We start from the raw sequence: 27751 nt of genomic DNA on the forward strand, positions 1-27751 counted from the left end.
AAAAGCAAGATCTAACTATATGCTATCTACGAGAAGCCAGATGTATGCATAAAAACATGTATGAAGTAAAATAATGGATAATAATATATCATATGAATATTAGTGGACAGAAGTGGGAGCAGCTTTATTAATAACAGACAAAGTAGACCTAAGAATAAAAAATGTTATTAAGGATAAGAGGAATATTACATAATTATAAAGGGATTAACTCTCCAAAAAGATATGACTCCTATATGTCTACACATCTAATAATAGAGCTTCAAATACATGCCACAAATGTGATAGAACTGAAATGAGAAACAGACAAATCTAAATAAAAGTATAGTTAGAATCTGCAACCTATCCCAGTAATTATTAGAACACATAGACAGAAAATAAGTAAGAATGTACACCTGAACAACACTACAATCCAATTAGGCCTAATTGGTATTTATAGAGCATTTCACCCAATAATAGAGGTGGCCCCACAGCCATGAAAGAAATGATGAGGAAATACTACAATTTTATGCCCAAATATTCCACAACTCAGAACAAACAGAACAATTCCTTGACAGACACAAAAGACCAAGACTACCAGTGACTCAGAATAGATAACTTGAATGATCCTGTATCTATCTAATAAAAAAATTAAATTCAAAGTTTATTTTATATTTTTTAAAGATTTTATTTATTGATTTATTTTGACAGAGAGAGAGGAGAGAGAGGCAGGCAGACAGAGAGGGAGAGGCAGACTCCCTCGTGGGCAGGGGCTGATGCAGGGCTCAGTCCCAGGACTCTGGGATCATGACCTGAGCGAGATGCTTAACCAACTGAGCCACCCAGGCACCCCCAAAATCAAAGTTTAAAACTTTCCAAATAACACCAACACACACACAAACATGCATATACACCTCAAGGCTAATGTGATTTTACTGATTAATTCCATCAAATATTTAAGGAAGAAATATCATTTCTATACAATCTATTCCATAAAATACAAAAACACTTTCTAACTCACTTTATGAGGACACTTATATCCTAAAATAAAAATCAGAAAAATATGATAAAAATTATAAACTAATATGTCTCATGAATATAGACACAAAAAAATCCTCAAAAACATATTGATAAATTGGATCCAGCAATATATAGAAAAGTAATACATCATAATCAAGTGGGATTTTTCCCAGGAAGGCAAAGCTGGTTCAACATTTAAAAACCAACTAATGTAATTCATTATACTAACAGAATAAAGGAGAAAAAAATATATGATCATCTCAAAGGAAACAAAACAAAATAAATTTCTGGCAAAACTCGACATCCATTGATGAAAAAGTGGTCTGAAAACTAGGAATAGAAAGGAAGCTCCTTAACCTGGTAACAGGTGGAAACAATGTAAGGATGCCTCTATCATAATTTCTACTCAACACCATAACTAGTACAAGAAAGCAAGAAAAAGTAATACAAAGCATAGAGACCAAAATGAAGAAATAAAGCTGTGTCTACTTGCAGATAACATGGCTGTCAATGTAGATAATCATAAATAATACATATTATATCTCTAAGCACTGATAAATGAGTTTGTTAATAAGCACAAGTAATACTTTACTTTTTTATTTTAAGTATTATTTCCAAATGGGATGGGAGGCAGGAAGGATGGGGGAAGATAAGGTTATGCACAGTATTAGCATGAAGTAACTCCCATGGCCAAAGTTAGAAAAATTTAATCAATACCATAATGAATAATAGTGTTGAACCGTAATCCAAAAAAATGAAATAAATACCCATAATCAGTTCAACCAACATAAATATATAACTGAATGAATAAATTAATGTGGAAGAATAAATAATTCTTCCTTCTACAAAACAAGTCTAAATAAATAAATACTGCCATAAAATTAAGCTTTTCTTCCTCTTCAATAGAAAGTAGCTAAATTAATATCTCCTCTTCAATTCCTACACTTAAAGATTTTGTCAGTTGCAATGACACAATTATATTTCCATAATCTTATAAACTGAAGTTTGAAGATGCGTTTTAAATATTTCAGAAGAGAACTTTAAAGTGCCTCTCTTCTTATAACATTATTTTTCTAACATTTGTGCACACACCAGCTACTTCACAAAATCTCTTGAAGAAAAAAAATATTCATTTTTGGCTCTAGAAATGTGGCAATGAAGCAAAGCAATTTCTCTCAAATCTCTTCATTTCTACATGCTTTTCTACTCTCGTTACTCTCACCAGTTTCAGCATCTACCCCAAAGTATAATGATGGAAAGATCTTTTAGCAGGTATCATCTAAGTATATTTACTCTCTCAAAGCACTTGAATTTGGTTACTTTAGCTGGTTTCTGGAAACACATGACCTTCCCTGGAAAGGACTATTTCTTATAGTCTTGCTTCTCAATATTGTTAGATGCAAAGTATTTTACTAACATTTTCTTTGGTTCAAGCAGACTTTTAACTTGTAGTAGTGCCTATACATTTTATATAAGCACATGACAAACTGGTCCAAAAATTTTTAATATGTTATATAGTTGGTTGAAGAAGATTGATCCAAGGATTCTATTCTCTTTCTGTTTGTGGTTTATAATTCCATTTCTTTTCACAGTCTTAGCATTCCTTTCTGAACACACAATTGTAGGACAAAGATAAAATATCTTACGCTCGTAGTGTATAAATCATAAATTGTTCAAAATCTTCACTGTTCAATTGTCAATGAAATTTCATGACAATTTTCTTATTTTGTCTCTATAAATATTTCTTTAATGAAATTCATTATGTTGCTAGCAATTTGAGACCAAGAAATTTCTCAGCAAGCCAGTCAAAGGAAGACTGAATTCATTATTACCCACTGAGCTGTCAGATTTAAAGATGATTTCTTATTATTTAGACCCGTTCAGAGGTCCAATATAGAAGAAACAGAAATAGTTAAATTACTAACATCACTAATCTTCAGGTATACAGCAGAATATAATACAGAAAGAAAATTTTCAGTATAGGAATGTAGATGTAACACCGTACCCTAAAATTTATACTGTACATAGATCTCAAAAATCCTCAATGTTAGGCAGCCTGGGTGGCTCAGCGGTTTAGCGCCACCTTCAGCCCAGGGTGTGATCCTGGAGACCTGGAATCGAGTCCCATGTAAGGCTCCTTGCATGGGGCCTGCTTCTCTCTGCCTGTGTCTGTGCCTCTCTCTCTCTATGTCTCTCATGAATAAATAAATAAAATCTTTTTTAAAAATCCTCAATGTTTATTTAAAAAGGTTAGTAGCTACAACAATTATTTCAACGTTTCATTTAAACTTTAGCCACTGAATATGTAAAACCACAGTACTATCTTCTTAAAAGCATTCTTATAAAATCTATTACCTTGAAGGATGATTGATGAGAACAAAATTATTTTGACTACTTCATTTTTCTGCAACAACTGGTTTTCTTCACTCTTTAAACATTTTATTATTCTTGGATATTTTAATATTAAAAATATTAAAAATTGTATATTTTCCAAAAAACTAATATCTAAGTATTTCTTATTACTGATGTTACTTTTAACACTTTTAAATTTCAATTTCCAATTGCTTGATGCAAATACATAGAACTATAATTGATTTTTTTGTATATTGAATTAGGAACACACTAAAAAAATCACTTATTGGTTCTATACGAGCTTTGTTGTATTTAAGATAGAATTTTCTACTAAGACAATCATTTTGTCCTTGAATAATAACAATTTCCCTTTGTCCCAGACATCAGACTCTAGGAAACCATATCAAGAAAAGAAGTAAAAAATAAGAAGGAAAAAAAATTCCCCAATGACTCAGAAATAGAGAACAATATCCCACTTCTCCAACTTCCCTTCATTTCAACTGGCCAGACCCATTCCTCTGAGAATATGACCTCACTTAGCTCAATGGTATGTGATAAATTAAGGTCCGCTGAAAGGATTAACTGAGATCAATTGATATAACACATGTGAAAGCATTTGTATTGCATAATATTATTTAGGATTGAGTTTCTTTAGGATTATTCTTTTCAGTTAGCGCTTTCATATTTTCATATTTTCTTAAGTTGCAGATTTGGTATATTTTCTTTACCTAAAATTTTTATTGATGCTTTATACCATGACCTTTGAAAGGTTACTACAAAAACATGACACACTATTTTCATTTCCTTACAAGAGAGAAAGAGAAATAGAGGAAGACTTTAAATTAGTTAAAAGTTTAAAATCATCTTTCACCTCCTTATGAAGTATGGATTTTCAACAATGAAAACAAGGCTTGAGTTGAAAGAACAATTCTTGAAAGTTTTAGTCCTTAAACTGAACTACTGATCTTCTATGCTGAAACCTAAGGAAGCTCTCAAGAGATAGAAGACCATGTGAGTTCTTTCTCTTGCTCAGGCAAGTTCCTCATTACAGGCTTCCAGTAAACAATCATAATATCTCTCACCAAATAAGGCTGCATCCTTAATTTGGCTGGCTTCCAAACAGAAAGGCAAAAAATCTTTAAAGAAATAAAGATAAGGAGAAAAGGACAGAGAGAGAGAAATGAGTGAAGCTGAATTTTAATAGTGATTTTTGGATATGGTTATATTTCTACCTCCTCTAGTTTTGCCTCTTTTAAAACATTTTTATAAAGACAGGAAGCATCTATGGCCAGAATAAGCATGACCTTATTAGTCTTTGTAAAACAATGAAAGAGAGGAACATTTATTACAACTTTTCAGCAAAATACACTCTTCTAAAAACAAAACTGATTTCAGTGTGAGAGTATAATACATACAAGTGGCCTTCAAGGAAGTTCATTTTATATATGGATTAAAGGTATACAAAGCTCCCTCTTCCCCTTGGCTTTAATAATGTATGCCAACCTTTGGTAACATAAGTGGATGTTTCGGTTTTCATCTGTGTCGAAGCAGTTATATTTCATAGTTAATGAATGAATGGGCAATCCCTACAGAGTTGATGGGCTGGGTGCCTTTCCCTTTGCTGATTGAATTAATTTACTGTTCCAGGCCTCCGATGCCCACTCACTAACACCCCCAGGCACTTTCTAAAGTAATTATGATTCCATTTAAAGTCTCTATTGAAATAAACTTTGATGATAAAAATAATAATTTCCTTCAGTTCACTATCCTGAATTGTTTTAATGTTTAGCAAACAACTCTCCAGAGCCACTTTCACTCTCTAATTTGTCCTGTCTCATTCTTATTGGAAAGCACAGGACAGAGGCGTTTTGAGAGTTTGTTCTGAAGCTTCTAAGTAAGATCTCCCTTTGATGGGATTGATTTGGAAACCACTCCGACTCACTAGGGAGGCCTTTATTGCATTCACTTGGAACTGTTTCTAAAATGACCTTAAAAGTAATTCTTTAAATTTTCCACAGGAGGAAAACAAATATAAATTCTCCAAATATCATTTTTTCCATTTTTGGTAAAGGAAAACTGGCCCTATTCAACTCTTCCATCTTGTTAGAGTTTTTTATATTGTCAACAAAACCATAATTGCAATATAAGACCATAATTTTAAAAGAAAACTTAAAAATTCACTTTGCATGGAAAGCTTCCAAAAGAAAAAAAATGTCCCAAGTTAGGAAAATAGCCAGTAAAGTATAGTTAAAATTTGAAAAAACACTTTAGGAAGATTTATTTTTTCAGAAAGTGTTATATTTGGAAATTGGAATACATGGCCTAATTAATGTTTAATGCTGGCACACAAAGGCAAAGAGGAAAGCAGCCAAGTTTCAATGGCCACTTCCCTAAAGAGAAATAGAAACTTCATAATCAATCAACATGAAGCATTTATTGTGCAATCTATTATATGTCTATCATTAGTCTATGTGTTGTAGGGAATACAAAAGAAAGAAATTAGAGGCTTTGCTTCATTGTGGGATGACATCAAATGATTCAGATAGCTAGCTATCTGACCTCAACTTGCTCTGAACCTAAGATTTTATTAAGAGGTACTTCAATGAAAAGACAGGATTTAAACTGACCCTTGAAGGATATCTAAGGTCTGAATAGATGGGGGGGTCAGAGTGACATAAGGAGAGCATTTAAGGAAGGGGAAACCACAGGCTTACTTTTAGGGCCATTATTTCACCCTGATGAGAACTGTGCACGCTTGCCGTAGAGTATTGTAAAGCTAGGTTGTGTCTGCTATGTTGAATCCGGAAGACATGTAGAGACGTGCTAAGACTCAGAGTTACTGAATTCACACCAGGGAAATGGGGCAATAAAATTGACATTTAAGGACAACTGCAAGAAAAAATTCTGTAAACAGGACAATTGAAAGAACTCCATAGAAGTCCAGGCATGAAGAAATACAAGAATAACTAGGGCTCCAGCTTCAAGAACAAAGAGAAAAGGCTAGAAATGAATGACATTTTGAAAAAGGAGATATGGGAATTAGATAAAAGAATTACATCAAGATGATTATATAGGATCCAGTCTAAATAGCAGAGGAAAAGGTAGTTTTTTGGGCAGAATCAGTAGAGTTTGGACAAAGGGTGTTTTTAACAAGGATCGTGTCTGTGTGTGTGTGTGTGTGTGTGTGAGAGAGAGAGAGAGAGGGAGAGAGAGAGAGAGAAAGAGAGAGGGGGGAGAGAGAGAGGTGTAATAAAGATGGTAGAAGGGAGAGAATAACCAATACAATGGTTTTCAACTCAAATGTTGATTCTGGGGTGATGGTCAGACATTTAAATGATGACTTCTAAGCAACAGTTTGAAAAAATTACAGGATAAGAGCAAGAAACAATAGAATATTCTGGGAAGCCTGAAGCCAACCAGATGACATTCAATAGATTTTCTTGAAAGAAACAATATCTTTTTTTTAGCCTATTTCATGATTTATCAATTATTCTTACCTCTATGATTTCATCCATCCCTATTACATAGGGTTGGTGACGAGGTTATATATGAATAAATTGTGCCAACTGTAAAGGGCATTATAAATCTATATGTCACCATTACATCCTATGTTATCTATACATTATTTTCTAAAAAGACACTATTTCCCTGCTCTTTAAGTGTAAGCTACACAGAGTGATTTCCTTATAAAGAATTTGGTATAGAGAAAGAGAAAAGAGACTTTATAGTGGAGAAAGGTGACTAAAACTACCTCTGGCAGGTGATTGAGGCTAACATAAATAGTGGTAAGTCATGTTGATATTACATAGCTTGATATGATATGACAATGGCACTTTCCCTTTGTTGTCTTCCTCCAAAAAATTCACAATCCTAGTTTAATCATAAGGGAAAAAAAACCACACAACTCCTAATTGAGGGGCAATCTACAAAATACTTTACCAGTATTCCTCAATACTGTCAAGATCAGCAAACATGAAGAAGGTTTAAGAAATTTCACAGCGAAAAAGAGCCTGAGGGGCCAAGATTGCTGAAAGCAGTGTGGATAGGATCCCAGGAACAGAAAAAAAAAAAAAAGGACATAAAAGGACATTAGGTAAAAACTAGGGAAATCTGATTACTGATGTACAGAGTTTAGTTAAAAACAATGTTTCAATATCAGTTCACTAATTGTGACAAACTAATGTAAGATGACAACCATAGGGGAAAAGAAGGGTAGGATACATGGAAACCCTCTATACTATTTTTGTAATTTTTCTAAAAGCCAAAGGTATTCTAAACTAAAAAGTTTAGCTAACAATCTCTTTTTTTTACAAATTTTTGTTTTAATTTTTATTTATTTATGATAATCACAGAGGGAGAGAGAGAGAGGCAGAGACACAGGCAGAAGCAGGCTCCATGCACCAGGAGCCTGATGTGGGATTCGATCCCGGGTCTCCAGGATCGCGCCCTGGGCCAAAGGCAGGCGCCAAACCACTGCACCACCCAGGGATCCTGCTAACAATCTCTTTAAATAGAAAGAAACCACATACAACAGGCAAAAAGGAAGAGTAGAAGGAAAATGGACTTCCATTCAGTCACGAAATTTAAGACTTTTTAAAAATGTCAATATAAATTTCCTAACTAAAAAATTCTATTCAAAAGTAGATCTCTCAGGAAAAACATATATGTTGGGAATTTAAAACCAAACAGAATAGATATTTTAGAAACATGTTCTTAAAAGATGAAAGTTTATTTAATTAAATGTTCTGAAGTAGTTGTTTTAAATGACATATATTCTAGAATTTGGTTTTATGACTTACTAGGTCTTTATTAAAATATTATTTACATTTGAAATGCCATTATAAAATTATCCTACAATGTTTATAAAACGAGATAGGGCATTTTTTCAAATTAAAGCTATACTAGTTTTTCCCTTCCTGGATTCAAGAGAACATATTTGTGCTTACTCCATTATTCAAAGCAGCTACAATTTTTAGTTACTAAAATTATTTATCCAAGAATAATTTCTAGGACTTAACCCAAATAGTTAAAAATTACTCAAAAATTACTCTTCCTCCTCCAATTACTATTTTATTCTTTTGTTTCAACTTAGAACACATAAGACTCATCTATGATAGCTTAATCTTTCACTGCAAATTTCCCCGTCTGAATTTTAGATATGAAGTCTCAAGGTCTGGCTAAGAAAATGGAAATAACAGCAAATTTGGATGGGTATGGTTTTAGCCTGTTCAAGTTTGCAGCTAGGACTGGGTGCCTGCAAATTAGGTGTCTGTGGCTCCAACCCCAAACCACTCTAAAGCAGGAGGTTTCACTGAGTTTGAAATGAAAATTAAGCCATATGCAAAGTGTTCATTACAAACAGAACACAGCTATGACTGTTGAGTAAGAAGGCAGAGGGGTGAGAAGTGCAGCAGATGAAACATTATTGAAAGTAAAGCCCTGTACCCCAGCTCATCAGCAACACTTTGTTTCCAAATCCCTTTTGGAAAGTTCTCAAACTCTTCACATCTCAGATTTTAAAAAATAAAATAAAATAAGAGATTTTAGTGATTATTTATTGTTTTCTTAACTTTACAGATATTAAAATTGAAAGGTCAGAGGTTCTGTTCTGTCCAAAGAGCATTCAGAGCTGGGATGAGAACTGTGTATCCTAACTCCTGGCTTAGTGTATTCTCTCTCAATATATCTTTCACAACTGTATTTAGAAAATGGTCTCCCATGACAGACTGAACCAGAGATTTAGGAAGCATTTTAGCATATTAAAGTTTGGATAAATCTTTTTTTTGCTAAAAAAGTAACTTTATTAAAATTGAATTTTCCAAGGGAACTGATATCATGGGACATCTTTTTTAAAGTGTTACTTTTACCACTTTGAAGAACAACACCATTGGGTAAAAATCTGTTCCATATCGTTCAAAATCACAAAAAGGACCCAACTAATGAAAATTGTTACCACAATAATGGAAGTACCAAATCTTGCTGTCTTTGAAAATATTTCCCACCTTTGACTTTCAATGGCTACCACATTTCAAACTGGCTAATGAGGCGTTCTAATTTTTAACCATCAATGAAAACCTAAAACAGATAGGGTGTCCTGCTCCACAAGATGGGGAGTGGCACTGAACACCAAGTCAGTGGGAAAATAATTTTTAAAAATCTATGATGTACAAAGTATTTTCCACAATCAAATGTTGTTTTGTTTTTAACTTCTCTAAGTGAAGAGCACTGTGAATGGAATCTAATAAGGCCAGCGACTGCTCTTGAAAGAAATTTCAGAAATGCCACAGTTTTATGCAAATCAAGAAACTAATATGTTTAACAAAACATAGAAGCCATTAGCGGAAGCCACAAGCATTATTTAAAAACAAGAATGGGATAAAACAGAACAAACTAGAAAATATTAAAGTATATCACTGCATAGAATGGTAAGTATATATACATATCTTGATATTGAATTTCTTATTGTATATTAATATTTTTAAAATGCATATAAAACACTGACCTAGAACATAATCTAGATATGAATAGAAGTATTTAAAAGTCTTTGTTTAACTGAAATTACTATCAAAAAGCATAAACATTTGAGACTCTTCCTGTGAAGGAGAACACTACCCTATGGACTAAGGAAAAAAATTTGGAGACTAATATATCTTATGCAGTATTCTATCTGGCTGGTTATCTATTTGTTATATCACATGTTATCCCCCCAAAAAAATCCCACAAAAAACAAACCAAAAAGACCCATGCAGGAATAGTAAGTAGAGCATATTCAAGAATATGCAAGAGAAAGCAATAGACCAAAGAACAGAGCCAGCAGTAGGGAATATCTCGAGCACCAAATTCTGCAGCTGGAAACTAGGCTATCTAGAAGAAATGTGCTCATTATGGCAGAGGTTGGACTGAAGCAGAGAATTCAGAAAGTGTCAAGAGACGAATCTAGTTTTCATTGGACAAGTTCAAGCACAAAATTCAGGACTAATGGCTAAGTTCTGAATTTCTGGAGAGATATTAAAGGGACAGGGCACTGAAGTAATAAAAAACAAAAGTAATTATGCACTGTATCAGTGTGATTCCAGATGCAAAGAGATGCTAGAGAAGACAAAAGTGCAATGAGAATAGGCAAAGCTTAAGAGAACTCAAGCCAAAACATGAAAACCAGGTAAATTAAACAAAGTACAGGATTGGGGTTATTCAGCAATGAGAATGAATGAGTCCAGAGGAAATCAGGAGACAAATTGTACCTGAAAGTAAATAGGGGGCAGCAGTGAGTATTTAGTTATTTCTTAATTCCATTCATATGTACCTGGATTTATTTGTTAATATGCTGATTAACTCATAAATTTAAAAAATATATATTTCTTAAATCCCTAGTGTGTGATAGGTATAACTTCAAGGCCAGGATTTTTAACAATAAAACCTGCATTCCTTAGAGTAGGCATTATAAAATCAGAGTAGGTTGCAGGGCAAATCCTAGCATTGAAGCATGTAAGATTAAAAGCAAAATAAAATTGAGATGCTCCTTGATATAGGCATATTGACATCAAAGAAAGGATGTAACTATCACTACCTTGAAACTGAGGTATAAATGAAAGATGTAAAGAACAGATAAATAAGTAAAATCAGAATAACGTTCAGGGATCTTTTATGGTAGAGCCAAATAATCCTGTACACTGCAATATGGCTCAGTTCAAAAAAGAATATTGATAAAGATAACTCTGTCACTTTAAAAATATGACATTATAGAATAACCAGCATTTCTTAACTATATATCATGCACATGTATGTATTATCTTATTGACTTCTTGTTATAAACTAACTATTCCCAATTTATACTTGTATTATCTATTTACAAATAAAAATAAGTAAACTTATGCTTAGAGATGTTAAGTAACTTACCCTTGATGACTTCATTATTAAATAGGAGGACTTGATATTTGAATCTAAGTTTATTTGACCAAAGTCTGGTTGCTTAACTGCTTCTCTAATTTTAACATAATCAATTAAGGCAGAAAAAGTTATATACTTGAGAAATATTATAGATGGTATTCACCCCCATCAAGCTTATAGTCCTCCTGGGATTAAGAGATTTGAATATATAAAACAGAAAGTAATTTTAAAGAGTATCTAAAATTCAAAATGAGTGATGTCATGGACACTGGAAATCATTCTATGTTGCATCCTTCTATATTGCAATAAATGAAAGAGAAATAGAGAAAAATTGAGAATTCACTCAGGTTTTGAGGGCATGTTTTAATAAAGGAGAGGAGAAGGAGAATATACTTACAATTAAGAGAAAACTGGAGGTGATGTGGAAGTCAAGAAGCTAGAGCAAAGGCTCACAGCTGAAGATACGCTTCCTGTGGAATGTAGTTTATTCAATCCTGATCCAGCACTCTGACACAATTAATTTGTTCGACTTTAATGGTAACCTGTTTCATGTTAATGTTGTTGATACCTAAGATATCCAAAGTAATCAGTCAGCTTCTGAGGTCATTATTAGGTCAATAATTATTACCTAAACTATTCAAAAATCATTTTAAGAGACTACTGCCAGGGTTAGCTATAATTTTGCTAAAAAAAATTCAAATTGGCAATATTTTTTCTCTAAGGACTATTAACCCAGGGACAGTTGTCTGAATTAAAAGAAGAAAAAAATGATTAACATTCACTTTTTATCTTCACAATTTAATAACTAGCAAATACTGAGGTGAGTGTAGGGGGAATTTAAGTATATCTCTGACCAAAGAACCAGCAATATACATCTTTCAGTTGAGAAGTCTATACTGCTATCATTGCCCTTAAATTAAAAGCTGGTTGAAAATACACATTTCATTTAATATTATTATTTCTGAATCTCACAATACTTATAACTATATAGAAAAATCTTTCATTCATTCACTTCATAAAAACATATTTGAAAGGCATCTATTATAAGCCTGACACTGTGCTAGACTCTGGGGATACAATCAAGAACCAAAAAAAGAAACACAGAAAGACATTAATCTAACAAATATATGTTATTTTTAAATTGTGCTAAAATTAAAGGTGGTTCTTTAAAAAGAGAAGAAATTTAATAAATTCCAGGCTAACTGTTAAACAGATAAATCAAGAAAAAAGTGATGAAACAAATCATCACTATCACAAATAAAAGACATTAAAAATATATAGGGAAATTTAATGATTAATTTTATGCCAGTATACCCATTTTAGATTAAATGAACAAATTCTTAAAAAATAGAACCTACCAGGCTACCACATGATGAAATATAAAATAGGGATGATTTTATATCTATTAAAGAAACTATATTTGTTGAGAAGTTGTCCCACCAACAGTATTTTAGGCCACATGATTTTCTCTGTCAATTCTTTAAGAAAGAAATAATATTAATCTCATCCAAAATCTTTCAGAAAGCAGAGAGAAAGGATCATTTTGCAACTTGTTTTATTGAAGTCAGCATGACCCTGATATCAAAGCCAACAAAGTAATTACCAAAAAAAAGATTATAAACTAATATATATTGTGAACACAGACTCAAAAATCATTAACAAAATATTATGAACTCTACGCCAGCAATTTATAAAAAGGATAATACATTATAAACAAGTGGTGTTTGTTCCAGAAATTCAAGGTTTGTTTAATAGCTAAAAATCATTGTAATTTATCATATTAACAATTTAAAGAAGAAACCCATGTGGTCATCTCAGCAGATGTAAAGAATGTACTTGACAAAATTTAACACCTATTCATGATTAATACTCTGTGTAAACTGGGAAAATCATTTAATAAAGAATATCTATGAAAAACTACAGTTAATATCAGTTTTATTTTGAAATATCAAAATACCACCTATAGTAGGAACAAGGAAAGGATGCTTACTTTTACTTGATTTATAATTGTGCCGGAAGTCTCAGTCATTGCAATAAAATAAAAAAATAAAATACACAAAGATTTTTTGAATGTAAAAATATCTCTCCTTGCAGATAATATGAATGTTTATCTGGACAATACTAAGGAATCTACTGAAATACTGTTCTAACCATGGTAAATTGTGTTTTCAAAAATAGTCACTACACAATTTCTGGTGCCACATGATCTTACAGAATCTTGCTACTCCCCTATCAGAATCTTTCCTCTTTTCCTTGAAACTGGGAAATCTTGTGACTGACTTAAAAAAATACATTGGAGGTTAGGGCTTTGACATATAAATTTGGGGGTGGAGGGAGACATAAATATTCAATTAACAGCACATTACGAATTACAAAAGATTAAAGAAAAAATTAAAGATTTAAGGTTTATATGATGTTCAGAGATAAAAAGACTACTTTAGTAAGATTTTATCAATTCTCCCCAAATTTAACAATGGATTTAATACAATCTAAATAAAAATATCATCAGCCTTTTTTGTAGGAATTGACAATTGGATTCTAAAATTTATAGGAAATTTAAATTTCCTTTGCTATTTAAATCACAATAGCAAAATCTATCTTAAAAAAAAAAAAGAACCAAATTGGAGGGTTTACAAATAACTAATAATAAGACCTACTATAAAACTATAGTAATCAAGATCACAGTCTAAAGATAGGCCAAAAAAAAATAAATAAATAAAGGAAGAACAACAATGCAACAAAATCAGAGCCCAGAAATAGACCCATGTGATCATTTAATTTCTGAAAAAGAGTCCAAAGCAATCCAATGTGGAAGAAAAAACTGAATATCCATATTAAAAAAAAAAATAGCCTCAACCCCTGCCTCACAACATACACAAAAATTCATTTGAGGAGGTATATAGACCTGAACACAAAAAAACAAAGCTACACAATTTATATAAGAATACATGAAATAATATATTCAATAGAGGTAGGCTAATGTTTCTTAAGCATATCACACAAAGCAATTTGGACCAAAAAAGAAAAATGTGATTAACTAGACTTCATCAAAATTAAGACTTCTCCCCAAAAGCCACCATTAAGAAAATAAATGCCAAGGCAACAAAGTCCACAAATATTCACAAAACATTTATCTGACAATGAACTCTAATCCAGAATGCATGAAGAACTTCTACAATTCAATTAATTAAAAAAACAACCCAAACTAGGAGAGAAGGGATGGGTGGTTCAGTAGGTTAAGCTTCTGACTCCTGATTTCAGCTCAGGTCATGCTCTCAGGGTTGTGAGATCAGCCATCCACTGGACTCCATGCTTAGTGGGGATGCTGCTTGAGATTTTCTCTTTCCCTCTCCTTCTGCCCCTCCCCACCACACACAAGTACAAGCGTGCCCACTCTCTTTTTCTATCACATTAATAAACTTTTAACCCAAATTTAAAAAAGAAATAGTTAAAAGATTTAAACAGCTCACTGTTGAAGATATATAAATGACTAATAGTACATGACAAAGTTCAACATCCTTAATCATCATGGAACTGCAAGTCAAAATCATAATGAGGTACTGTTATACTCCCCCAGAATGGCTAAAATTAAAGACAGACAACCCCAAAGTTGGCTAGGATGTGGAATAACTGGAACTCTATGTTGCTGGTGAGGATGTAAAGTATAACCATTTAAAAAAACAATTTAACAGTCCCTAGAACTTTCACCTTATTCAACATACTTACACCATTCTTAAAAAATGCACCTAACTCTATGACCTAACAATTCTACTTCTAGGAACATATGAATGAAAAATGAAAGCATATGTCCACAACAACATTGCATAAGAATATTCATAGCTCCTTTACTCATAAAATCTGCAAACTGGAAAAAAGCCCAAGAGTCTGTTATCTAAAAATGGTTAGTGACTGCTATATATTCATACAATGATCATTACTTGATAATTGAAAGGAACAAACTAATCATACACATAATATAAATAAATCTCAGAATCAATTTGCTAAATGAAAAAAAGCCTAAAAAAAAAAAAGAAAAAAAGCCTTACACAAAAGAATTTATACTACATGAATTGATTTATATGAAGTTCTGAAATAGGTAAAATGAATCTATCCTGGAAAGAAATGAGAGCGGCATTTGCCTTGGAAGGAACAGGAACAGCAACTGCCTAGGAAGGGTCATGAGGGTACTTTCTGATGTGATGATGATGTTCTGCATCATATAGGAGTGCATGTATTTTTTCAAGACTTATTGAATAGTATAACTATGCTTTGTCCATTTCATCATGGGTACAGTATACTTAAAATACACAAATATACCTTTGTTTTCATACACACATATACATATACACCCAGGCATATGCAAATATTGAACTCTAGCTAATGAGATGCATGCTGAAAATGTTTAGGGGTTTAATGCACTGATGTCTACAACTAATTATGAATTGCATTAAAAACAACACAAATGGATAAATAGAAGGATAGATAGGTGGACTGACAAATGAAAAGCAAATAGAGTAAAACGTTAATTGCAGAATCTTGGTTTTGAAAATGTATGTGCGGGATCCCTGGGTGGCGCAGCAGCTTGGTGCCTGCCTTTGGCCCAGGGAGCGATCCTGGAGACCAGGGATCGAATCCCACGTCGGGCCCCCATGTGCATGGAGCCTGCTTCTCCCTCTGCCTATGTCTCTGCCTCTCTCTCTCTCTCTCTCTCTGTGACTATCATAAATTAAAAAAAAAAAGAAAATGTATGTGCACACTGTACAATCCTTTCAAGTTTTATGTATGTTCAAAATTTTCCATAAAATTTTGGAAAACATTACAATTATGTAAGGACTTTTCATAATGTACTATGAAAGCATATAATTATGAGATTTGATGGGGTCAGGAAGAATTATTTTAAGAGTAGTAGGTTTTCCATTTTTCTTGAGTAATCTGCTGAGGGCTACAAAATTAATAGCTTCTAGAAGTGGTTCTACTCTAACTACATTCAAATATATCTATACCCTAATGTCTTTCTACTGTTTGTGACATAGTTATCTCTGTGAACTTCCAATCAATTCTATTCACTCCCCAGGCATCAGTTTGGATGCTGGGCTCTCAGGGTAGCCCTCTATACAAGGTTAGGACTCTCTGGTGTCTTATTCCTCTCTTAGTACTCATCATCCTTTGCTTTGTTTCCCTGTTTGATGTTTGCCTTCCTCAATAGTCTAGAAGAGGCAAGAGGCAGGGATCTTGTATGTCTTGCTCATCATTATATTCCCAGTTTCTAAAACAGTGCTTGACACTTACCAGACATTAAACTAATGTATACTATGTGAATCAATCTTGTTGTGTTAAATATTAAAAGAGTGGATTATGCAGAAAAGTGGACACTATTCACAGCAAAGTTTTAATTTCATTACAGTAAACTCCTGAGCTGTTTGAGATAAAACCATCCAAATTAACCTATATCCTGGTTCTATGAAATAATTTAAAGACTTCTTGAAAAGAAGAGCTTTTTCCCAACAAAGAGAAGTTATGTGCTCCAACTGGATAATCTCCAACTTAAAAAAACAAAACAAAATTTAAAAAACCCCAACCAAAACAAAACAAAAAAAATGGTCTTTGTTTTCAACTCACTCCTTACTCTTTTCCCAGTACTTTTTTTTTTCTTTCTTTTTTTTTTTTTTTTTTTTTCCTTCTCTCTGTTACATCAAGGCACATCACAAACTTTGGGCACAAAGTTCAGTATGATGTTAATATAATTGTTTCTGGGGGAAAAAGACCCAAAGAGAATAAACAAATAAAACCAACAACCACAGAGTAGTAGTTTTTAATATCAGTGAACTAAAAAAGAAAATCAGCACATAGGGTATAAAAGGAAACTGTATTACTTTGAACCACACTCACAGCATGGGGTTGAGAAAGACAACTGCAGGATGTCTACCTTGGGAAACGTAAGAACAGAAATGCCTTGCAAGGAGGTGAGACAGTGGTTATAAAACCAAATAAATTCTTTGCTGCAATAATCACACAGAAAGATTGATGCTGGAAGCAGACATATGGCTCACAGGGGAGAAATAATGAGATAAAGGCACATGCTGCTGGAACAGGTGATCTACTAATTAGATTTCAGTGATGTGGTTCATATGATGTTTAGATGGAAATTATCTTAAAATATACAAAAGAAACAAAACAGAGTAGCATGGGAAATGATTCAGAGACATAATCATAATGAAATCAGGATGATGGAGCTGAAATAAGGTTTTTATAAGACTTTTGTAGACAAAAACAAATTGTCATGTAATATCAAAATCTTAATAGGTCAGGTGAATAGAGCAATCCAGGAACTAGAAATATAGACTATATGATTATCACTTCATATGTTATTTTCATAGGCTTTCATAAAGGTAGATATAACTTACCATAATAAGTATTCATAAGTGTAATCTATTTTATTCTTCATCACAATTATCTGAGATCATTGCATCCCAGAAAATAGTCTCAGATAGGCTAAATGACTTGCCCAAGGACACACATCTGTAAGCAGCAGAATCAGGATCCAAACTTAGGGTATCTGATTACAAAGATACTATCCCTAACTGTGTGCAATGTGTGTCATCTTGTTCCATACCATGAAAAGTCATATGCAACTTGGAAAATGCTCTGTAAGAAAATAAAAGTCAATGCATGTACATGTTTTATAATACATGTTTGCCCTTCACATTATAGAGATAGAGCTTTTAGTGATGGTCTTGACCATCAGGATTTTATTCATCCATTTGAGAGAGAGAGAGAAAGCACAAGCAGAGGGAGAGGGAGAAGCAGACTCCTTGATGAGCAGGGAGCCCCACATGGGGCTTGATCCCAGAACCCTGGGATCATGACCCGAGCCGAAGGCAGAAGCTTAACTGACTGAGCCACCCAGGCACCCTTGGCATCAATTTTTTGATATCCCCATGACTAAATGCAACACAATCACTATAGTTTTTATAATTTTAAACTGAACCACTGATATTGGCTCTTACAACATGAGATACAATGAAAATGTTTGAGGTTTGAGGAAAAAAGTGGGAAAACTATCAAATTATTCTTATATAATCCTTCAAATTTTTAAATGTCAAGGCATTTAGAAAGCATATGAACAAGCATTATTTCTAGGGAATTGTCTTAGAATAATTTGGGTGGCTGAAATACATTTATACCTGACTCATTCATTCATAGTCTGTCTGTTGTAATATTGATAAAAACACTACAATCAAGTGTTCTGAATTGCACTGAGTATTCCATGTGTTTTGGCAAGTCAATGGATTTGAAATTTTACTTCTACCTAAAAGTAGGCATATATTATGTAAAGTAATATTAATGAATTTATTTACAATAAATAAAAGTTTTAAAAGTTCTCCTTTGGTTGAAGAATTAGTTTACATGTTATTAAGGATTAGTAATAGAAAATCAGTTCACTGGCAGTCTGCTTACATGAAAACTTTGGCAAAAGTCTTTTGATAGAAATTATTAATTTTCAGTGTGGTAGCAGCATGCCTAAGTCAGAAACATGTGGCAAAGATCAGCTCTACCTGCTAGTCTACTAGCTCTTAGCAAGGAAAACCATTTATAATAATATTGTTACTATATATCCAGTGCCAACAACCAAGAGTTAGCTCACTTGTAATGTGGTATTTCATTTGCAAAATAAAAGAGACATTATAAAGAATAGTTGGATCCAGGATGCATTCAATGGGAAAAGGTCTCTGAAGGCAGAAGAATGTATAACAGAGAGTTCAATCTTTAAGCCATCTGTCTGATGAGGTAGAAGAAGCCTGGGGGCAGAGAAAATGGAGAGAGAACTCCTTGAGAATGGTCACAAGTACAGCTGTGGGTAGGATCTCTGGTCCCTGTTGGGAAGGGAAATCATAAAGTCAAGTACTTCTTGTTACAAGATGAACCTGAGACCCAGAAGATAATGAACACACAAAATCAGGTTGCCCAGAAATAACGCGTTCTCCACTCAGATGGAAACGGAGAGTAACTTGTTGGTTAATTTGAAAGATGCTTTGTAAACAAACTTGAATTTTATAAGAATTGATGAACTGATAATATACCAAGGTGGAGCAACAGCTGATGAATGAAACAGCCCAGAAAGTAACTTATGCTTTAAATGTGTGATTCAGTCTTCTCCTATGGTTGAGGAAAATCAGTCAATCTCTTTCTCCTAGGAATGAGGAATGTTACTCTTCCTCTTCCTTAATCCCAATTCAAATGGAATTTACCATCTCCACAGACCCTGTACTCCCAAAAGCCTCAAAATCACTTTCCTTTTTGACTGGATTAAAATAAACACCTCTAACCTCTGACCTGCTGAAAGGGTCTTCCTCCTTCTTTGTACCGCATATATGAGTGATGTTTACCTAATTTACCATATGCATCCAATAAGAATTTTTTAAAGGTCTACCATGCACCAGGCCATGTTCTAGATGGTGGAAAAGCAAGTTTACTTGAAAGATCAGCTTCCAAATAATATTCTAACAGCTCTTTTCCCATTTTCTGAGACATTAGATATTGGTCCACACCACTAACCACTAACAGCTATTCTGAAATGAAGAAGATAAATAGAACAGACCTGTGGCAGTAAATCCTTTTAAAAAGCCCTAAACATTCAGGCATTTAGTAACCTAACTGCCTTTTCGTGAAATTGCTTCAAATCAAAGTCAAACCAGTTGTCCTACCTAGAGCTAAGGAAACAAGCTTTCCAAACTAACTTACTTTAACTTTGAGGAAAAGTGTATTTCCATTCTTGTGGTTATTTTTTGGCAGCCATTTATAGAGAAGCTACTATGTTTAAGGCACCAACGAAAGTGCTGGGATTAGATGTGAAAATATAGGTAGGATATGGACCCCTCCCAAGAGGATACAGTTTTTGACTATAAATGATTATGATGCAGAATAGAAAGTGGCCAATGTCTTAGAGATGACAACATACAGGATTAACTTGAGTACACATATACACAATTTTAATGAATCTATATCTCCTTCTTTTGTTTGTAATTGTTAGCATTCCTTTGTAAATTATTCTCATTTCAGTAATAGGTTATAATTCAACCTGACACCTAGAAGTTGAGTAGAGACAACAGAATGTAAATATATATGCAGAGAAGGACAGAAGAATATGATCAGGACGCTCTCTGGCGTGGCCTGAAAGGCAAGCAGCCGCTGAGGGAAACAGGGAAGGAGACAGTTTGGTGCAGTGAACAGAGCAGTTCTTAGAACTGAGAGTGGAACTCACTATAGGAGCATCAGCCATTCAAAACCTCGGAGTCTTAAGAGTCGTCTGTTAACCAGAGCAGGATGGTTTTGACTACAACATATTTAGGTTCCTATTCAGTTCTAGCCTCTCAAATTCCATAAGATAAGTAGATTCTATACACTCTATGCATGAGGAGGCTTAGTTAGCACTGTATTGCTTGTGCCTCGCATAGTGCTTGGGCTCATAGCAGATGCTCAGAAAGGGCTAACACAGTGAGTGTGGGGGGCATTGTAATGTCCACTACTTTCTCTCCTGTCTTCTCACTCCTCCTCTAGGATGACCAACTATTCTGTTTTGCCTAAGATTTTTCCAGTTCTAGCCTTCAAGCCCCACTTCCTGGGAAAACCTTCATCCCCGGCAACCAAGGTTGATTGGTCACTTCCTTCTCTCTACATTTCCTATTAATGCTTCAGCCATGTCCACTGTACCTATGAACCTTACTTAAACTCACTGGGGATATTAAAAACTAAAGATGATACTTTAAAGAACACCAAAAGGTTTGGGAATTTGTTTCTTTGGTTTACTTCCTACTGGAATAAGTCAGACATTAAAATAGAGATTTTCAATGTCTTTCTCTAGTCATATAGCAAGTGAATGGATGATCTGCAAATAAAAAAAAAAAAGACCTATTTGCCAAAAGCCATCATCTGCCTGAGTACATTATGATATCATAGAAAAGACAGAGCATAAGGCTTCAAGTAATACTTGGAACGTCTTTCTTGGATACTAAGCCAAACAGGTGTGATTCACAAAACCCAAAATGACAATGAACTGGGATGATCTGGTTACTGCCAGCACAAAGATACCAGGACAGCCAGGAAAAATCAGCCTGGCAGTGGGATAGCAAAGCCATGAAAGGAATTAAAATTGCATAAAAATCCACAAGACTACCTTTTTTCTTTTTAATTTCCACAGGTATCCTGACTTTTAGCTGAACTGGAAGTGATTAGGGCCATGTCATTCCCCAGTGACTACAAAATAAATTCATACTAATGATACCCTCCCAGATCTGAAAGATGTATAATGGCACTGCCAGCAACTCCCAGACTTCACTCAGCAACAAGCATTCCAGTGGAACATGAAACAATACTGTAGATGGGAAGCTAGATTTTTAAACTAGCCCAGATTTCATGCCTAGCTAGAAAGGATCTTCATTCAATTTCACTCTGCTAGAGGCAGAGGTAATTTATCATCTGATATTGTCTGGCTAGATTAGGATGGAGCATTTCTCTTGATGATACTAGTGGAACATTTCATTTACCTGTGTTCAACTACAGAAATTCTGTAATTATTGTGATTTCAGTCTTTAAAGATAAGCATTTTCAATATGATATGGTAACTTAACTTTCAGCAAGGCAAGTCCAATGAAAGAAACATACACCTCACTCAGTGTTGAAGGGAATACCACCTACTGGACTTAGTAAGGGATAGCCTGTCTCTCTGCCTATGTACTGTACTTTAAGAGCTATTCCACCTTAATTTCCCACGAGATGCAAGTCTATTCGTTTATTCATTCAAAAATATACACTGGTTACTAGGCACTAAGATACTGGGGACAGAGTAAGAAACCAGATGTAATCTCTATTGTCACAGAATTTACATATTGCAATCAGGAGAAAGACAATAAGCAAATAGGCAAAATAAGTTGCCAGAAAGTGACAAATGCTTTGGATAAAAATAAAAAAGAGAAGTGACCAGGGAAGCGGTCATGAACTACCTAGGGCTGGTTTTGAGCCACACCTGAGAAAAGGCCTTTCACCTTTCAGAAGCCCTCATGCTATTTCTACTCCTGTATGTTATGTAAGTGCTGGAGGAGTTTAAGCAATTAGGTTTGGGTTTTATTTAGATATTGCACAAAGCAAGAGGTATTATCAGAAGGATTTTAATCAAGGAGAGGCAAGGTTAATTATGAAAGTGGTTTCAACCCCAAAGATGTAAAGAGACATTTCCACTAAGTCTTTATTTCTAAAACAGAAGCATATAAGAAACAGGAAAATTGAGTTTCAATGGCTATAAAAAGAAGAATTTTTATTATTTTCTTTTAAGGAAAAATTAATGTTTCTCATTTCTTTTTTATCAATAATAGTTGATATGTTTCTTATTTCTTATATTTTTAGGAATTTTCTTAATTAGTTAAATGCACTCAAATATTCTAACACTGCAGTGAGTTCAGGCCAAAGCCATGATATAAAAAAAGCACAACTTCAGTTAAACTACTGAACAAAGAAGCATGAAGCCAGGTGCTCATAAAAGTCCTGCCTGCTCCTTCCAAGGGTAAGGAGGGGAAAGGGCAGTATATTTACGAAAGAAAATGGAAATGATTTAAGGACCATAAAAAACATGCAGACCCTAGTTAGAAAAGGATGCTTGTTGCCAAGTATGATCATCAGCCATCCAGGTTTTCCCAAAACTGAGAGATTTCCTATAAATCAGGACTTTCTGAGCCAAAACTAGACAGTCCCAGGCAAACTGAAATGAGTAGTCACTCTATGACAGGTCTCAGTGATCATATTTGGAGGGTGAGGATTGACAGGGTGGTAAGAGCAGAGCAAACAGATGCTAAGAAAAGGAGACAGGCCTTAATTTGAGTTTCACTGGGTGGGAATTTTATTTTTACATAGTTTTCTTGACTATGGTGTTTTCTGTTTCTTATTGAGATATAATTAATATACCACAAAATGTATAGTTTAAGGCAGACAACTGAATGGCTTTTAGTAACTCACAGATTATGCAGCCAAAAACACTATCTAATTCCAGAACTTTTTCATCAACTCAAAAAGAAACTGTGTATCCATTACAAATCACTTCCCATTCCCTCTCTGCCCCATCCCCTAGCATTTTAAAAGAAGGTGATTAGAATTTTCTGCATTTAGGAGAAAAGGATAAGTAATAAGGCACACACAGGATCCAGAGTATGTCAGGGCTTAGGTAACCTTTTGGCGTGTTTGACATAGCCACAGTGTGAAAGGGAAAAATCAACCTGAATCCTTTAACAGACAATCTCTTTACTATATTTCCTCAAATGTACTGTCGGTTATGAAGTTACCTGGTGGGACCTGGTAACTGATGTTATGAAAAACTTGAGAAAAATTTAGTCATGGTTTTGTAATAAGTTTTTCTTAGTTCTTCTTTAGATTTCAGCATTTTCCAGAATTTTATCATCATTCTTTCACTTCATATCCTTAGAAATAAGTTCAAATTAGGGGTGCCTGGCTCAGTTGGTTAAGCATCTGCCTTAGGCTCAGGTCATGGTCTTAGGGTTCTGGGATCGAGCCCCACGTTGGACTCCCTGCTCAGCAGGGAGTCTGCTTCTCCCTCTCCCTCTGTGCTCTCTCTCTGTCCCTCATTGTCAAATATATTAATAAAATCTTTAAAAAACAAGAAATAACTTGAAATTAACATTAGAATGATTACTTTGATCCATAGTCTTATTTTATGTGGCCTCTTTTTTTTTTAAGATTTTATTTATTTATTCATGAGAGACCCAGAGAGAGAGGGAGAGAAAGAGGCAGAGACACAGGCAGAAGGAGAAGCAGGCTCCATGCAAGGAGCCCGACATGGGACTCAGTCCCAGGACTCCAGTATCACACCCTGGGCCAAAGGCAGGCGCTAAACTGCTGAGCCACCCAGGATCCCCTATGTGGCCTCTTTTTAAATTAATTAAGGATTATGTATTTTATTCACCATTTCATTAGAAATGATTGCTCATCATTTAAAAAAAATGGAAATATTTTATTCCAAACAAAATTTATTAGAAAACTATTTAATCAGTTGTGTTTCCCTCCACATCAAGAGATGAGTGTCTTAGATAGACTGGTGTCTATTTGTTCTTGGCTTGGAAAAGCAGTAGTTTACATTTGAATCTGTCTTAACTAAATTTTGCTGAATGTTACCAAACCCTTGCCATTGGCCATATTTGCTTGCTGTTCCACAGTGATAGACGGAAATTTTCTGGATTTCTGGACCCTGGCAGTCACACAGAAACATACACAGGAGAAAGTTATCAAGAAACATTTGGACAGTTTAACTGCTTATCATCAACTGTTGGCTTCAAAACCAAGACACTATTGTCGAGACCATAAATTTAAAGTTTGTTACCTTGAGTACAAGATAGTACCATCAACCACCCATAGGCAGAAATTTCAATTGTTAATTACAGCTAGCAGAAATAAATTTTCATTTATGTGGAATACGTTTTCACATCCTTATGTTCCCACTAGATTCTGCTTGTGACTCATAGAACACATGTGAAAGACATCTGACCTGTGTTGGTTGGAAGAGCTAAGGCATCTGAACTATATGTGGGTTGAGTGTGTGATCTCATTCATTTTAGAACAGGTTCTAAAGAAATGAGCTAATCAGGCACAAACTAAACTGGCAAGAAATACAATGTGTGCCTTGGTCTAGGATAGTAATTTTTACCCTGGGATTCATAACCCCCTTAATGATTTAGGGGTCTACTGACAGGCTTTAGGAAATCTGTGAACATATGAAACTAGTACACAAAACATTATACCTTTTTTGTTCTTTCTTTCTTTCTTTTTCTTTGTCTTCTTCTTCTTCTTCTTCTTCTTCTTCTTCTTCTTCTTCATCTTTTTTTGAAAAAGAAGTCACAGTCTCTTATCAGATTCCCAAAGTGGCCCATTATTCCAAGTAGGTTAAAAAATGATTGCTCTTCAGTGGGCAGAAGACATGAACAGACATTACTCCAAAGAAGACATCCAGACGGCCAAAAGACACATGAAGAGATGCTCAATATCACTCATCATCAGGGAAATGCAAATCAAAACCACAATGAGATATCATCTCACATACTGGAATAGCTAAACTCAAAAACACAAGAAACAAGTTTGGCATGGATGTGGGGGAAAAGGAACCTTTGTGTACTATTAGTGGGAATGCAAACAGGTACAAGTCCCTGGGAAAAACAGTATGGAGGTGCCTCAAAAAATTAAAAATAGAATCACCATATGATCCACTAATTCTACTATTGGGTATTTACCCTAAGAATACAAAAAGATATGTGCAATCCTGTTTATTGAAGCATTATTTATGATAGCCAAGACATGGAAGCAGACCAAGTATCCATCCATAGAGAAATGGATAAAGAAGAGGTGGTATAAACATACAATAGAATATTAATGGGCCATAAAAAAGAATGAGATTTGCAACAATATGGATCTAGAGAATATAATGCTAAGTGAAATAAGTCAGAGAAAGACAAATACCATGTGATTTCCCTCTGATGTAGAATTTACAAAACAAAACAAACAAAGAAGAAAAAAGACAAACCAAAAAAGCAAACTCTTAACCATAGAGAACACACTGATGGTTACCAGGGGGGAAGTGGGTGGGAGGGTGGATGAAACAGGCGAAAGGGATTAAGAGCATACTGACCATGATGAGTATAGTATATAGAATTGGTGAATCACTATATTGTATACCTGAAACTAATATAATACTGTATGTTAACTATACAGGAATTGAAATTTAAAAAAATGATTACTCTTGAAGAGTATAATTAACATAGTTGATTCTATTTTCTACCAAACTGTCTGCCTCCATAAATAAAGCATGTATTTTGCCTACTCAGAATTATGTACCAAGTCTGGTTCAATGATAAGTAAATTTCTATGTTCATAGATTTACATAAAAATGTATATTTCCATCTTTATTGTACCACTATATCAGAATTTGGCCAGAGAAGCAGAAAAACTGTGAGTGATTTGGAATAAGGGCTTTATTATGGGGATTACACTTTTTATTTAATCAAGAAAACTGGGGAGAATTTTATATAAAGCTACTGCTTCTGTGTCTGGTATTGAGTCTGAAGTTGCTAGGCTGGTAGATGTAAAGAACATCTAGATGTAAAAGTAGGAAACAGCTTCAAACAAATAGAATCCATACCTGTCTCAAGTTCCCTTCACCCCTGATAATGCAGGTAACCACAGGTGAAACTGGCTTACTTCACCACATACACACATTGCAGAGAAGTTAAAGAAGGAAATTCATCAGGAGATTTATTGCTTTGGGAAAGCTCAGAATAAGATGCTGTGGGAGCTGGAGGACTTGAAGGCACAGATGTTGCTCCAAAGCAACAAAGAGAGCCAGCAAATCAGTGACAATCCTACAACTTGTGGCAGTTCTTAGAACCTTACACTAACCTTTAGAATGCTGTTTCATATCCACCCTTCAAATCTCATAGAGATTTTTCGGTGAACAACTCTAATCCAAAGAGAAGGGAATTATGGAAAAGGTAGCTCCAATCAGGTTTAGTTGACACAGTCTAAAGCTTCCACACACACAGTACTTAACTGAATACAGACACAAGGGGGAAAAATGCTTTTACTTCTCATAGCCATAAAATAAAGGTGATAGTTTATTAATAATCTATTTTCTTGCTATGAGTTGTTTATATTGGCAGATTTATTTATTTGAACTTTTTAAAGCTGTAACTAATGTCCCATTAAACAAAGGCCACTGTGAAACCCCCAAGTACAGCATATAAATATGGAAGAATGAGACAGAGCTCATATCTAAGATTAATAAGTGATTAGTATAGATGATAAAGTTATCCAGGAAATCAACAAAAGAGAACAATAAGTATAATAGACAAATGGGTAGAAGATGTTAAATGGAAATCCACAGAAAGAAAAAGCAAAATGGCTAATACATGAGTATGAAGGAATGCTCAAATATACTGGTAATTGAAGGAATACAAATTAAAACAATAAGATACAACTTTTACTTCATGGATTAACAAATATTAGAATGCCACCTTTTTGGTGAGGACATGAACCATGAACACTCACACACTGCTGATGGGGTAGGACAGGCACAGGCAGACTGAAAAGTTCCTTGGGAACATTCATTGGAGTCTAGATTGCCAACCTAGGCCTCATCCTCCAGAGTTCATATCCAAAGAAGAAATTCTCACAAAAATCCACAATCACGAAGTTGTCAAGGGTATTCACTGTTGTGTTTACTCAAATTAGATAGCTGAAGGCAATTTATGAGCCTACATGTAGGTAAGTATGAAAAATACAGTGGGCATATAGTGGGCATATACTAACAGAAGCAAATAACTATATGTATCCTCATAACATGGATAGCTACTTAAAAGCCAGTGTTTAATGAGAAAGGTAAAAATACTGAACTTTATATGTAAATTATAATATTTATAGACAAAAACATATTAGAATATCAATAATTTATTTATGTATTTATTATTTT

The 27751-nt window shown here is 34.2% G+C and overlaps 1 long non-coding RNA gene across 1 annotated transcript in view; it reads right to left on the bottom strand.

Moving 5' to 3' along the window:
• LOC102151150 overlaps positions 1–27751 on the bottom strand; it is a 653134-nt gene that overhangs the window by 140548 nt on the left and 484835 nt on the right. Inside the window, exon 7 of the long non-coding RNA XR_005372361.1 lies at positions 11633–11803. This is a non-coding gene — a long non-coding RNA (uncharacterized LOC102151150). The remainder of the gene's footprint in view (positions 1–11632; positions 11804–27751) is intronic.

Source organism: Canis lupus, chromosome 17, assembly GCF_011100685.1.
Source record: "Canis lupus familiaris isolate Mischka breed German Shepherd chromosome 17, alternate assembly UU_Cfam_GSD_1.0, whole genome shotgun sequence".
Lineage (NCBI taxonomy): Eukaryota > Metazoa > Chordata > Mammalia > Carnivora > Canidae > Canis > Canis lupus.